Raw genomic sequence first — 13,408 nt, 5'->3', positions numbered from 1 at the left:
CCTCTGGGTCTATCCATGTACAAATGAGCCATAACCACCATCCCCTCTGCTTCCTTCTGTCAATTTTTTGCCTAAAACCTGGAGTCAGTACCACAAGCAGCTGTGCACATGTCCTTTAAATATCCAGGAGTCACGGGAAGCAACACTTAATGAGGACCTTATTGTACAACTGGCTTCTCTCTGGACAGGGAGAAGAGTGAATTTGGGGATGCACAGCAGCCTGGCGAGTGGCAACGCACAAGGAGAGACAGGAGCAGGCATTTTCCCTGCTGGGATGGAGAGGGGAGGTGCATTCCTCTAATCCTCACAGGAAAACCCACAACTCTTAAATCTTATGACCCTGCCCAAACTTGGAGGGTGATGGGCATTAAATACCTTCCACAATTTTCATGAAAACTGGGGTAAAATACTGCCATATCCATGCTGCTGGCTTGGATTGTTTTACAGCTTTGCAGCCTCTGGCTCGGGGCATAGTCCCACTGTGCTGAGCTGTAAAACTACAAAATGAAAGGATTATCTTCTTTCCCAGCCTAACCATATGACAATAAACAGCAGGCAAGTCAAGAAGGAGAAAACACTACGAGGGTATTGCTCAGCATGTAAGGAAGACAAATGGTTTGTTTCATATAACAGTAAAGGGGAAAAGGCACAAATGAGAAGTGACGTGCTCAGATGAACTTCCCCAAGTCCAGCAAAGCGTGGGAAGGGAAAATTCTACAGATGTGACAATCTGCAACCTTCACACTTCACAACAGCCAGGACATGAAATCAGGAGAGCTGTAGCTCTCTAGCAGAGATGACAAAATAATTCCAAAAGATTATTTGAAAGCACAGCAAGTGTCAGATGTGACCTGGGCTGACACTGAAGCCCAGATAAAAGCCCACAGGCTTTGTCACCTGCAACTGTTTACAGCATTTCCAGGCAATGAGAAACAGCTGTAAAAGAGTTAACAGGGCACAAGGCTCATCAGAGACTCACCCCCAGGTGTTTTGCCTTCCTTTATCCAGTCTGATGCTCCTGACAGCTGAGCCACCTCATTTGAAGGTGCTTGAGGGGTGGTTTGCAACCTCTCTTGTCAGCTCCCCCTGTGCTGCTCCAGGAAATGCTGAGCCAAGGTGCCTCAGGTAACAAATAGAAGTTTCTGAGGGATTAGCAGGGAAAAAATTTGGCTGAAGAGCTCCAAGGTGAAGATTTTGAGTTAAATGTGTTTAGTGTGTAATGATCAGGCAGAGAAAGCAAGAGGTAACTGAGTGAGGTTATTGTGGTGTTTTGGCTGCCTCCAATTCTGTATCAAATGAGGCACACCATAGTCTTAACAGGCAGTTGTTTTTCTTCTATATGTGCTATCTCAGCCCAAAATTGAATACAAGCCAAAGAACTCTGAGGTGTGGAGTAATGGGAAAATGGAAATAAGGAGCTTCAGTTTTGAAAACGATGGTGCAAATCAGTTAGCTGAAAAAAAAATAACCCTGAAAGGATTAAACCTAACAAGTTCCAGGGGAAGTAAATAAGGCCACTGCTGTCTGTTGGGGATTGTTTGCTCGGTGTAATGTGTCTTTTAGGTCACCATGTCTGCATAAGTGATTCCAGGGAACTGCTCTTTTAGCAGCATGCCTGTCCTGCACAGAACCTTAAATAACAAAAGGCTGGTGAAAACTGGGGGGGGGTTAAAAGAAAAGACTGAATAAGGACAAATAAGGACATCCTTAATTAAAAATCAAGGCCATGTGATTAATTTGGCGACAACACACCTGATTCCCATAGCAGAGGAAAGAATCACATCTGGGTGAATCTGTTCTTCCCAAACTGAGTGCCAGGTGTACATTTTACAGCAGGTCTAAAGGAAATTGAAAAATGCAGTAGTCTTTTTCTAATTGTAATTGATGTAAGAGGAAGATGCAGCCTCTATGTGGAAATGGCTCTTTCCACATCACAGGCTTGTTGGTGGGACAGTTTCACCTATGTGAAACTTTATGGTCCCTGAGTAGAGGAGTCTCTAAGGCACAAGTAAGGAAATGCAGGGTTTGTGATATTTTGGGTTTCTCTTTTTTTTTTAAAAAAAAAAGTGTTGTATGAAAGGATCAACGTGCTAAAAGAGAGAACTGCATGTGGCTGTGTTTATGGAGAAAGCTGCTTCCTCACCTGCTGTGAACTCCTGGGTGCTCTATGGGGCACAGGAAGATGATAAGAAACATTTCTGGGTTTAACCCAAGGGAGTGACCTGGGCCAACAAAACCTAAGGACTTTATTGCTCTTTGCAACTAGAACTGCTGGAGCCAGGTGGTTGTTGGTCATTTGCCCTAAGGAAAGAGCTTCAAGTTGTGCCAGGGGAGGTTTAGGTTGGATGTTAGGGAAAAATTCTTCGTGGAATGAAATGCCCAGGGTAGAGGTGGAGGAATTTTAAATTTCTGGAGGAATTTAAAAGCTGTGTGGGTGTGGCATTTGGGGATGTGATTTAGTGGTGTCCTTGGCAGTGCTGGATTAAGAGTTGGACTCGATATTCCTGCAGGTCTTTTCCATGCTAAATGATTCTGTGGGTCTATGGCCCTGTGCATCACAAGTTTCTGACATTCAAAGCCTCAAAATTAAATACTAAACAACAGGAATTAGTTTTAAGGTATATTCCTCAGATCAGCACTTTCATTTGTTTCCTTGCAAAAAAACTCCTCCTAAGCCTCTAATCACATCTTTGATGTATCAGGGTAATTCTTGTAAAAAGAGATGAAAATTTACTGTGCTGGATTGCTCAGGAAGGTGTCACTCCCAGACTCTGGATGTCTCTGAGTGTTTGCAATCAGATAATTCCAAAAGGCCTCAGGGTAACTTCTCTGGGCTGGAAAGCTGCATTTTGGAATGCTTGGTGGGGAGCTGTGGTTTCCTGAGCGAGTGGATTTGTGCAGCAGGTGTCAGCACAGCACAATATTTCATTCCTGCCGGGATCAAGTCTCAATGATTTGGTTCTGGTTACTCAGCTGTTAAATCGCCTCCTGACGTGGGTGTAATGCAGTCTGTGCCTGCCCCTTTTTGCTGTAATTTCTTTCATTAGTGCTCATTTGTGTTTCTCTCTGCTCACTGAGATGGTTCCTTGCTTTATTAGGCGGTGCAACTGCTTGATAATTTTTTTTTTTCCATCGTTTCTATCATTTAATGTTGCAGTAAAAAGAAAATAAATTAATGCTGTGCCATATAATCCATGATAAATGTCTCAAAGACATTTAGGAAGGTGACTCAGCTCTTAGATGACATTTCAGTTATCAGTGTTCTAATCCTTGAAGCTTTAGGTCCAGATTTAAAGGCATTTAGGCAACTGATCTCCAGTAAATTAAAAAAAAAAAGAGAGAAAGTTTATCTAGGACCTATCTTTGATTCAGATTTTCATCTGTGAGCTCTCAGATTGTGCTGAATGCTAAAGCCAGACTTGCCTTTACCCCTTTGAGAAGATAACCAGGCAGGAGGAGAAGGAAGAAGAGAGAGACCATGTGGAAAACAGAAGACATGGTCTCAAATCTCCCCTCTGATCAACTCTGGAAGATGTTTTTTAAATCCCAGAAAAGAATTATGAGTCTCAGGCATTCCTGCAAACACATCTCTTAAAATATTCACCTGAAGAAATTCCATTTTGGATAAATAAATACTCATTGGAAGAAGTGTTTGACCTTGTGTCCTTGCCAAGGATATTGGGAAAATATAATGACCAAACAATAACTAATTTTCTGGCTTTTTGGGTCTTATGTGCATTGGAAGTTGAATTATTTGCACAAAATAAAGCAACTTCAGTGTGATTAATTTATCCAAACCTCATGTTTGCAGCAGCATCTTTGAAGGAAACCTACAGTTTGTCTTCTGCTTCCAATCCCACACCAGTGGGAAACAAAAACAGGGTTTCCAAATCCCAGAGTCCCCTAACAGTGGGGCAAAGTCAGATAAAAACTCTGTGTAAAGGGTTAATCCCAGATTTCCTCTTGATGCACAGTGATGTCTCAGCAGCACCTTTGGAAAACTCCAGAAGATAAATCCCAAGGAACCTGGGATGTCACTGAAGTTTTGTGAGCAGCTGGATGAGCAGTTTGGGCCTACTGGCAGACAGAAAATTAGGTACTGTATTTAATATTAATTACAGTGAGGTTCTGTGGGGGGAAAAAGTGAGATTTGGAAGTCTTGGCTGCACCAGGCAGCATCAGGCTTCAGCATCTAAAAGAGCTGCAGGTTCTCTCTCCCTTTGCTGTCTCCACTCACAGCTGGTGCAGTTCTTGTGGTGTTTGCATCAATGCCTTGGACTTGACATTGGGATGCTCCTGACCCTGGGCTGGTGATCCAAAGAATGATTTTCTGCATGTTATCTGAGCAGATTTTGTTCATATTCAGCCTTGTTGTTCCCGTTACAGAGAGAATTTGATGTTGCCTCGGGCTTTGCTTTTGTTGGAAGGCTGCTGTTTGCAGGGATCACCTGCACAGTCCTGCTCCTCTCTGCTCAGCAGACATTTCCTCTCCTTCCCTCGGGTCCTCTTGTCCACATCCCATAATCCCTCAAATTGTTGCACTGACAGGCTGGAAAATGAGGAAAACAGAAATAAACTGATCTTTTTGAAGTATCTTCCAAGTTTAATCGGGAAGGAGCTAGAGCTGTTCTCTTTGGTATGCTCATGGCTAAATGAATTTATTAAATTACCTTTTCTGATCAGCTGGAAACACAGTTTGGAACTGACCAGATCCAAAATCCACTAAGCCACAAAGGGGGTGTTTGTATAGCTTTGGGTAAGAATTTTAGAATGCAAAATCCAAGCATTTGCAAAGAGTGTAATTGAATAGGGTGAAGGAAATTCATAGTTAGAATTACCATAAAACATTTATGTTGACATTTGGCAATGTTGTTTCTTGCAAATTTTACTCTCAATGAGGTTATAAAACGTTTGCCAGCATTGTCTCAAAACTTGAAGCAATTTTTTGTTGGTAGAAATGGTCTGGTAAATTTTGGCTGAAGTTTGGAGCAGAGTTATGGGGAAATGGATGTTTATTTGTTAGTTTTCATTCATCTGAGAGCACTCCTGGGTTTTTTTGTCCATGACAAGTGAATGAAATTCTGTGTATCCTTTGGAGATTTTTCTTTTTAACAATGTTCATTTATGAGATCCTGTGTAAGGGGCAGGGAAATTATGAGTTCTTTCCTACAAGATACCTCCAGACACCCCCACAAAAAATCCTAAATGTTCTTAGAGCAATTGAGTGCTCTGATTCAATCAATTGAATTCAGAGAAATATCCCATTAGGTTCCCTTACTACAGAAGTCACTAGATTTTTTGCTGTTACTTCCAGCCCTTCCCAGCACCCATCTTTTCATCTGCCCTGGATTCAAATCTGCTTAGACTGCAGGATTTAAGTGACAAGGGATTTCTTTTTGTGTTTTTCCACCAATCACTACAGAGGGGCTTTGATCCCTTTTTGTGGCTTCTAGGATTCCTCCAAATGGCTGTGTAAATAAAAAGATGATACGGTAAGCAAAAGAATGAGACTGCACATGAAAGCACATTCAAATCAAGAGAACCAGTAAAGTGGTTCTCTTGCCAACCACTTTGGACACAGAGAATCCCAAATATTCAGGGCACAGAAATATCAGGAATATCCTGGCTTGCTGTGGTCTATTTTCTAGGAATGCAGGCAGCTGTGGGTGTGAGCTTGCCCACAAACACATCAAACAGGTTTCTTGTACTAGCATGTAAGTTTCCCAACTTTAAAAATAAATATTTATTAAGGCTGTTTAGCTGAATTTCTAGCAGGTTGTAGGGGTGTTTTATCTCGTTTCAAAACACTGTTAGCCCTTGTCAGGTTGTTTTACAGTGTGGTTGCACAGCTCCAACACCCTGGTCTGTAGATTTTACATTTCATCAATTGGTGTTCACGCAGGTGCCAAAATTGCAGTCTGGTTCTCCTGAAAGGGAGAGTGAGCAGCGAAAGGAGCTGGCATCTGGCTTAGTGCATCCTTGGTCTCCCTCTTCTGGCTCAGCTGGAAGGAGCTGCTCCATCCAGGATGTGCTGCAGCTCAGCATCCCCCTCCTGCCAGGAGCTGAAGGGACACTGGTGAAGAGAACAGGTCGAGAAGCTTTTTTCCAGCATGTGCCTGCAGGTACCAGCACAGAGAACAGAGCAGTGGGGATTTCCAGTCATTTCTCTCATGTTTTAGTGCATTAACCACAAACTTGGAGAAAATCTTGAGTACTGCACCCATGGAGTGGGGGGAAGGGATGAAGGAGATGTGGAAATATGAGTGGGGAAATATATTCAGGTTGTGACTCAGCTGTTACTGCTGAGCTCTGGCTCCCATGTTTCTCCTGATGGATGGTATTAGAGGTTTAGAAACTCTAAAACTCGGTCACTAAGTTAAAATATCATCAAAATATCAAAAAATATGGTTTTTTGTGTATTTTTATACTGGTCCAAGTTTTGTCTCAGCAGGACCAGGGCAGTGACTGTCCCCTGTGCTGGGCATGGCAGAGCTACCTCAAATCTTGGGGTCAGTTTGGGGCCCCTCAGGATGAGACATTGAGGGGCTGGAGCTGTCCAGGGAAGGGAACAGAGCTGGGGAAGGCTCTGGAACACCAGGAGGGGCTGAGGGAGCTCAGCCTGGAGAAAAGGAGGCTCAGGGGGCCCTTCTGGCTCTGCACAACCCCTTGAAAGAAGAGTGTAGCCAAGTGGAGCTTGGTCTCTCTTCCCAAGTAACAGGACAAGAGGAAACAGCCTCAAGTTGTGCCAAAGGAGCTTTGAGTTGTATATTGGGAAAATTTCTTCACAGAAACGGTTGTCCAGCCCTGGCACAGCTGCCCAGGGCAGTGCTGGAGTCCCCATCCCTGGCAGGATTTAGAAGCTGTGTGGATGTGGCACTTGGGGACACGGTCACTAGTGGCCTTGGCCGTGCTGGATTAATGGTTGGACTCTCATTTTAGATGTCTTTTCCAACCTAAATGTTTCCATGAGTCTCTAAGCCATCCTGTCAGAGAAATCAGGTGGTAATTTGAGTTTCTTCTAAAGGGATTTTGATGTAAAGAGCACATTTTTTATTCTTTCTCTTTGCCTTTGGCTTTCTGAGTCTGCCATAAACTGGCCTGTAAGTAGTTTTGGTTTTCTTATAAAATGAAGTGGTGGTTACAGTTGTTAACATCTGACTTTAAAAAAATGCAATATTAGACCTCTGTATTTCACAATAACAGGGATTTTGTGTATTTTGAAGCTGGGCATTAAACTGTGAGTAACAACATCACCACTTGAATTGGCTTCCTTTTCCCCACACCTGGCTTACATATGTGTCACAATATGTGACATTTAGGAGGGAATTTGGCAAGAGAAAATTAAAAAAATGAGTGTTAGCTGGAAGTGTAAGCTCTGAAACACAGGAAGAAACCACGGGAGAAATGGTTTGCCTCAGGATAACAGGGAATTATAACCCACTCTTTGGATGTATATGATCCTGTTCCTGACACTTTTGGGACTTTTAACTTGAAATTTAATGAAGAAACCCCTGTCTATATGTACAAAAACAATGTCAGAAAAGCTGGATTTGTTTTTGCTGATTTTGCTGCTTTTGATTTTTCTTCATTGCGTGTCTCCTCACTGATGATTTATGTGTGAAGTCAAAACAAGATTTCTGAAGTTTGGAAAAGAGCTTGTTCTGGTTATGTTGGTCTTTGAATTGCCCATCTTTGTTTTCTGGCTTTGTACCAATATTTCCTTTGGGGAGTCAGGTGGCACACGTGGAAAACTTTTGTAATGCCAAGATTAGGCTTTAATAACAATAATAATGACAAATAAGAGAAGACAAAAAGTCTTAATCCTATTAAAATTAAGAATTTTAAAATGAGAATAGCATCTTAAACTTGACAAGGTGTAAGCCACCAGTTCCTAAAGGTAGTTTCCCACTGGAGCTTAAATATCATGACTTTCCCAACTCTTTAACTCTCTTACCCAGCTAAAGGAATTTCTCTTTGCTGCAGCACAGATTAAAGCTGGCAATATTATAAATTAGAAATATAGGGGGAAAAATAACTGTAGCAAGATTGAAAATGGATTGAAATTTCTTAGGGAAGGGGAAAGTTGGCTTTAACACCAGAAACTCTTTAATCTGAGGATTTAGGAGCACAGGGATGTAAATGGTGTGTAAATTTACAGAAGCAGATGTGTGGGCAGCTGTATCTGTGGGCAGAAGTGAGGATGCCCAGCCATGTGATGTGGCACAGCTTGTCTGCTGTTCCTTGGGAACTTCTGAGGTTTAATTAGTGCAGCACCAAGTGTCTGAACCAACCCTAGAGGGCTCTCACGACTCAGGAACAGAAAAGATGGGACTGTCAGAGGAGAGAATTCAAGCTCTCAATCTTCTCCTTTCTTAAGGAAATACCTGCTTTTTGCTTATGCGTGCACTGGTGCATTTTTGTTTGAAACAAAATGGTGCATTATTTTTGTTTGAAACAGAATTAGAAAGTATTTGGGGCTCTACTGTCCCCTCCCCTTCATGAAGTGAGAGAATTCACTAAGTAGGATTTTAAAAACATTTGTCAAATCTGTTGATAATTTCAACTAAGCTGTTAAATGTCAGCTGATGAGCTTCAATTGTTGGAGTCTCTTGTGAGAATTATGAAAATTGAAATGAATTGGAAAATGTAAAAGTAATATACCTTCACCTTCCCTTCATTCAGAAGGCCCTGATGTTTGAAAAAAAAGTCAAATGGAAATATGAGATTTCTTCCCTGTATATGAAAATTCTTCCCTGTGAGGGTGGTGAGACCCTGGCACGGGTTGCCCAGAGAAATTGTGTCTGCCCCATCTCTGGGAGTGTCCAATAATTCTCAGCTTTTTTCTCTCTCACAAATGTTACTTTAAAACAAAAATATAATTTGGTTTTCTTTTATACATCCACTCCTTTGAACTCTTGAGGCCAAGTCCTAACAATCATATTTACCCTATATAATCCATAACTTTCCCTTTGCACAGTTTCATGTGCTGAGTAACTTTTCCACATTCACTGGCTATAGCTGTAATTAAACCCTTGAATTTAAAAGTGAAAGTGCCCTGATTAAGGAAATCCTTCCTTAGCATTAAGAGAACACTTTATATCAAGGATTTTCAAGTGAGTATTTATACACTAATGATTTTAATCCTAATGAGAACTTGATGTTCTGCTCCTCCAGAAGAAAAAGCTCTGGTCTCAGCACTAAACTGATGCAAGCTTTTATTTTTCCTGACATTCTAATTATATATGAGAACAAAAACAAGACAGCACTGCTGGCATGTCAGATGGAAATTTTTTAAAGAGGAGAATGGCAAGAAACTGGTTGTAGCCAAACCGGAAAATCCCACATTATTATTCAGGATTTGTTTGTTTGGCTTTAAAAAAGCAGGAAAGGATTAATGCCAGGCAATATTACCTTTTTCAGCTGTATTGGCTGATTGGAAAACATGTTAATAATATGGTTAAAACATTAAAGATAACCTGGCTTGGGTGCCAGTGTACTCAAACCAAAGTGTAAAATACAAATAAAAAATAAAACTAATCTACCAGAGGAATAGTTTTGGGGTTTTTTCTGAAGCATTAATTCCTCAGGAGTAAGAGATGCCTTATATTTTAGGGTCTGGTATAAAATACTCATATTTTTGCCTTTTGAAATGCTCATCCTCAGTTTTCATTCAAGCATCAGAAGTAGTGCAGAACTCATGTCAGCAAAGAGAAAAACTTTTCCCCTCCGTGGCAACTTTCTTCCATAAAAAAAATATCATCCAGAAAAGAGTAGGAGAAAGTAGATATTTATATCTGAAAGTTATTAGAACAAAAAAAAAAATTATGCTCTTGCTGCTGGATCCTACTTTGATATCCACTGGGGTATATCTCAACATTCCCAGTAAAGAGAGCATTCCCATGAAACAGATTTAAAATCAAATAACAGCTAGGATGGGAAAGAACAAACAGTCATATTGTGGTCTCCTGGAAAGGAGATTTGCTGGTAAGGGATTATTATTCCACAGTTTAGGAAGGACAGATTGGATTGGCAGCAGGAGCTGATTCATGCACAGCTTTTCAAAAGTAAAGGTTTGGATTTGTACTTTTAAAAGCATCAGTTTCTGTGAATTTCCACCATGCAGTGGAAAAAAGTAACCAAAATTAAGGTAAAAAACTTGCAAGTTTAAAGCATGTAACTGAGAGTTCCTAAGCAGCAGAAGAGGCACTGGGGAACACTGAAGTGTTTAGGCATTTATTTATTTTCCTGCTAGTCCAGAAAATGATACCTTCTACTCTCTAATCCTCTCTACCTTCCTGCAAAATAAGGCACAAAAGCATCCACTAGATAAAATATGAGGACTTTTTGTAAAATGAAATTATAATTTCCAAGGGGCCCAACTCAATGTGCTGTGCAAGTCTTGTTTCAGGCCCAAAGTACTACAGCATTACTGAATTAACTACAGAATCTCCAATTCAATATATTTTCCTTGAAGCTATTAGTGCCTTTGCAGCCTGAAATCCAGCTGTGAGAGAAAATCATTCTCAACCTTGTAACACCAGAAGAGATCTGGGAGGTGTGTGTTGTACTTGTAGAATAACTATTTTCAAAGAGGAGATACAGGATGTTCACTGCAGGCTCTGTGCTTCATTGCATCATTCAATAACTCTTCATTGAACAGACAAAGACTTTTCAGATGCTTGTAATAATGTGAATTGCAGGAAAATAAAAAAGAAGAAACAGTCTGATAGATTTTGAGTCTTTGCATCAAAGGATGAGCTGAGTAACAATAAAGTAGATGTGGATTTGGTTCTGATTTTTTTTTAATACTGTTTCAGGCGAGGCAAACAACATAATTTCTTTAATTAACATCTCCTGAAGCACATAAAGCACTTCAGAGAAAATTAAGGAGAAAAAAGAACCAACTGCCCCTCCTCATCTTATTGTTATTTCACCCTAAAGAAAGCTAAATAGACTAGAAAGAGCCTGCTGGAGAATGCCAGGATGGGAAACTTCAGCCCAAAGTGGCTACAGTTCCTATTTTGGACAGCCTTTAGATGTTGCAAGATACTCTGAGCAAGGCTGGGCTGGGTGGGGCAGGTGCCCAGGGCTGTTTCTAACCCAGAGCAAGAACTGTGTCCCTGGGGCAGGGCATGATCTTGTCCTTGGGGCTGGGGACAGAGGTTTGGGGCTCCCAGGGGTGGCAGCTGCCAGAGAGGCTTTGGGGATCCCCTGGCTCCATGGAATGCTCCAGCATGGCAGGGATGGGGCCTCAGGAGACAGCTCAAGTGTCTCTTGCCCTTTCATGGGGCACAGCCCAGCCAGGGGATGACCATCAGAGTGGCTTGGGCAGGACTGGCCCTGTGCTGTCTCCAGCCAGGGTCAGTGGTCCCTTCAGGCCTGTTCACCCAGGCCTGCTGATGAACCTTTCTCCCATCTCCTCCAGGCCATGGCTGTGGCAATCACGCTTCTCCTGGCTGTGCTGGCCATCCTGCCTGGGCAGACACAAGACCCACAGACTGATATGGCCACGGCCCAGCAGATGCAGCAGCGTGAGGAGTTTCTGCAGCAGGAGATGTCGCGGCTGCGGCGGGAGGTTGAGCGCAGCGCCCTGGAAAAAGCTTTCCTCCACTCCATGTTTTACTGGTTCTTTTGGGCTGCTGTGGCAGCTGTGCTCCTTTGAATTCTGCATGCAAAAGCAGCTTGGCTCCAGCAGCTGCCCTGAGCAGGAAAACTGCAGCAGCAGAGAGGAGGAGGATGATAGTGAGGGGGATGAAGACAATGGAGCACAAAATGCTGCCAGCTCTTTGGCTTGGCCCACCTTATTTCCAGTGCAGGAACTGCCTGACCTGAGCAGGAATCTGAAGCAGCTTCTGGGTGACTTCTTGATCAACAAAGACTTTTCACAGAGCACTCTGACACCAGAGATTTCCCCACACACACTGAGATGAATGGCACCTGTGGATCCTGAAGGGTCCACAAGAACTGAATCTCCTACCAGCTGCTCGTGTTCCTGCAGCCACCCCTGGTCACTCTTCCATCCTGGAGCAGGACACCGTGGGGCAGATCCCAGGGAGGTGCTCTGACATCCGTGTGCTGCTGGAGCTCTCCATGGAGCATCTGATGGGGTGAGTTTTCCCTTGTGTTTTCTCCACTTCTGGGACATTGAGCTGCCTCAGGATCAGAGCTCAGTGCTGCTAGAAACGCTCTGCACAGGCTCCTACCTTCACCTGGAGCAAATCTCCAGCTGGGTGAAAAACTTGCTGTTTTCAGGCTGGCTGTGTTTGCCTCAGTGGCTCTGATGCTGCTGCCCTGCTCCTGTGAGCTCCTGCTGAGCAGCCCCTCCGAGGAGCAGAGCTGCTCTCAGATGGTTTTGGCAGTGCAGGAAGGCAGCACAGGCTGATCCTAGGGGAGAAAGGAGCCAGCTTTCCCAGTGTGCTGGTTTAACTGGGGGAGAGTCAGACTGGTAAGGGCTCAGGCTCATGTGGGGTTATATTTTCACTTGGTGCCTAAAACTTGAAAATAAAGAGAGATGTCATTGCTGAGCTGTGCTTGTACAGCGTCAAGGTCCTTTCTGCTCAGCTGGGGTCACCTCCAGGCTCATCCACATCAGTCTGCCAGGAGTGATGGGAGCTGCCACCACATTGGGGCTGAGGGATGATGGCAAAGCAGAGGGGACTTGGGCTGAAAAGGATGAACTACATACAGCACTAGGGGTAAGAACAGGAGAAAACCACAGAGCTCCTGCTGTAGCATGAAGCTGTGTTATAAAACAACAGCTCAGGCAGCTTTGGAATGAAAGTAGGAAACACACATTAAGTCAATCAGAAACTAGTTAAGTTTTTTTAGTCAACAAGAATGAAAAACAAGTTGCTGGGGCTGTGACTGGGACGCCTGATGACCCCTGGTGTGGTGTGGTGGTTTTCCACAGCGCCAAGGCACCGTCAGAAGCGGCACAAAGTGTTCACATGAATCACCCCCTCCTCCGTGCCTGAGTGAGCCACACTGATCAACACCACCTGAATATTTGGCCCAGGGGTTGTGTTTTCTGGGGGCAAGTGATCAGGCTTCAGAGCACTCTGTGGAAATGAATTTTTAAGGGTGTTGCTTTGGTCCCTCACAATGTGAAATGATGCAGGTTGGTTTTTTTTCTCTCCCTCGCTTTTAACACAACAATTTTTGCCTTTGGGGACCTGCTTTAATTAACAGCATTCTCTGGTTGCACATCAAAGAGCTAGGGAATGAAAATGAGTTAAAACCTGGGCTGTTGGAGCCTAGGAGTTTCTCCATTTGACTAAAATTTCAGGATATGAAAGTTGTTCATTTTTCTTCCTCCCACCAATAAAATATTTAGATGGATTCAGCTATTTTCTTGTTTTGAAAAGAGCATTAACAAGTGCTTAAAAACCACCCTGAGTACTGTGTGCAG

General features: G+C 43.0%; 1 long non-coding RNA gene across 1 annotated transcript; it reads left to right on the top strand.

Moving 5' to 3' along the window:
• Window positions 1–977: 977 nt before the first annotated feature.
• Window positions 978–12,524, top strand: LOC147652865 (uncharacterized). Its single transcript, XR_015286754.1, has 2 exons — window positions 978–1,125; window positions 11,426–12,524. It is a non-coding gene; the product is annotated as an uncharacterized LOC147652865 (long non-coding RNA).
• The last annotated feature ends 884 nt before the right edge of the window (window positions 12,525–13,408 follow it).

Source organism: Cyanistes caeruleus, chromosome 5 (assembly GCF_971803275.1).
Source record: "Cyanistes caeruleus chromosome 5, bCyaCae1.hap1.1, whole genome shotgun sequence".
NCBI classification, from domain to species: domain Eukaryota; kingdom Metazoa; phylum Chordata; class Aves; order Passeriformes; family Paridae; genus Cyanistes; species Cyanistes caeruleus.
This window is presented reverse-complemented; position numbering and strand designations above follow the sequence as displayed.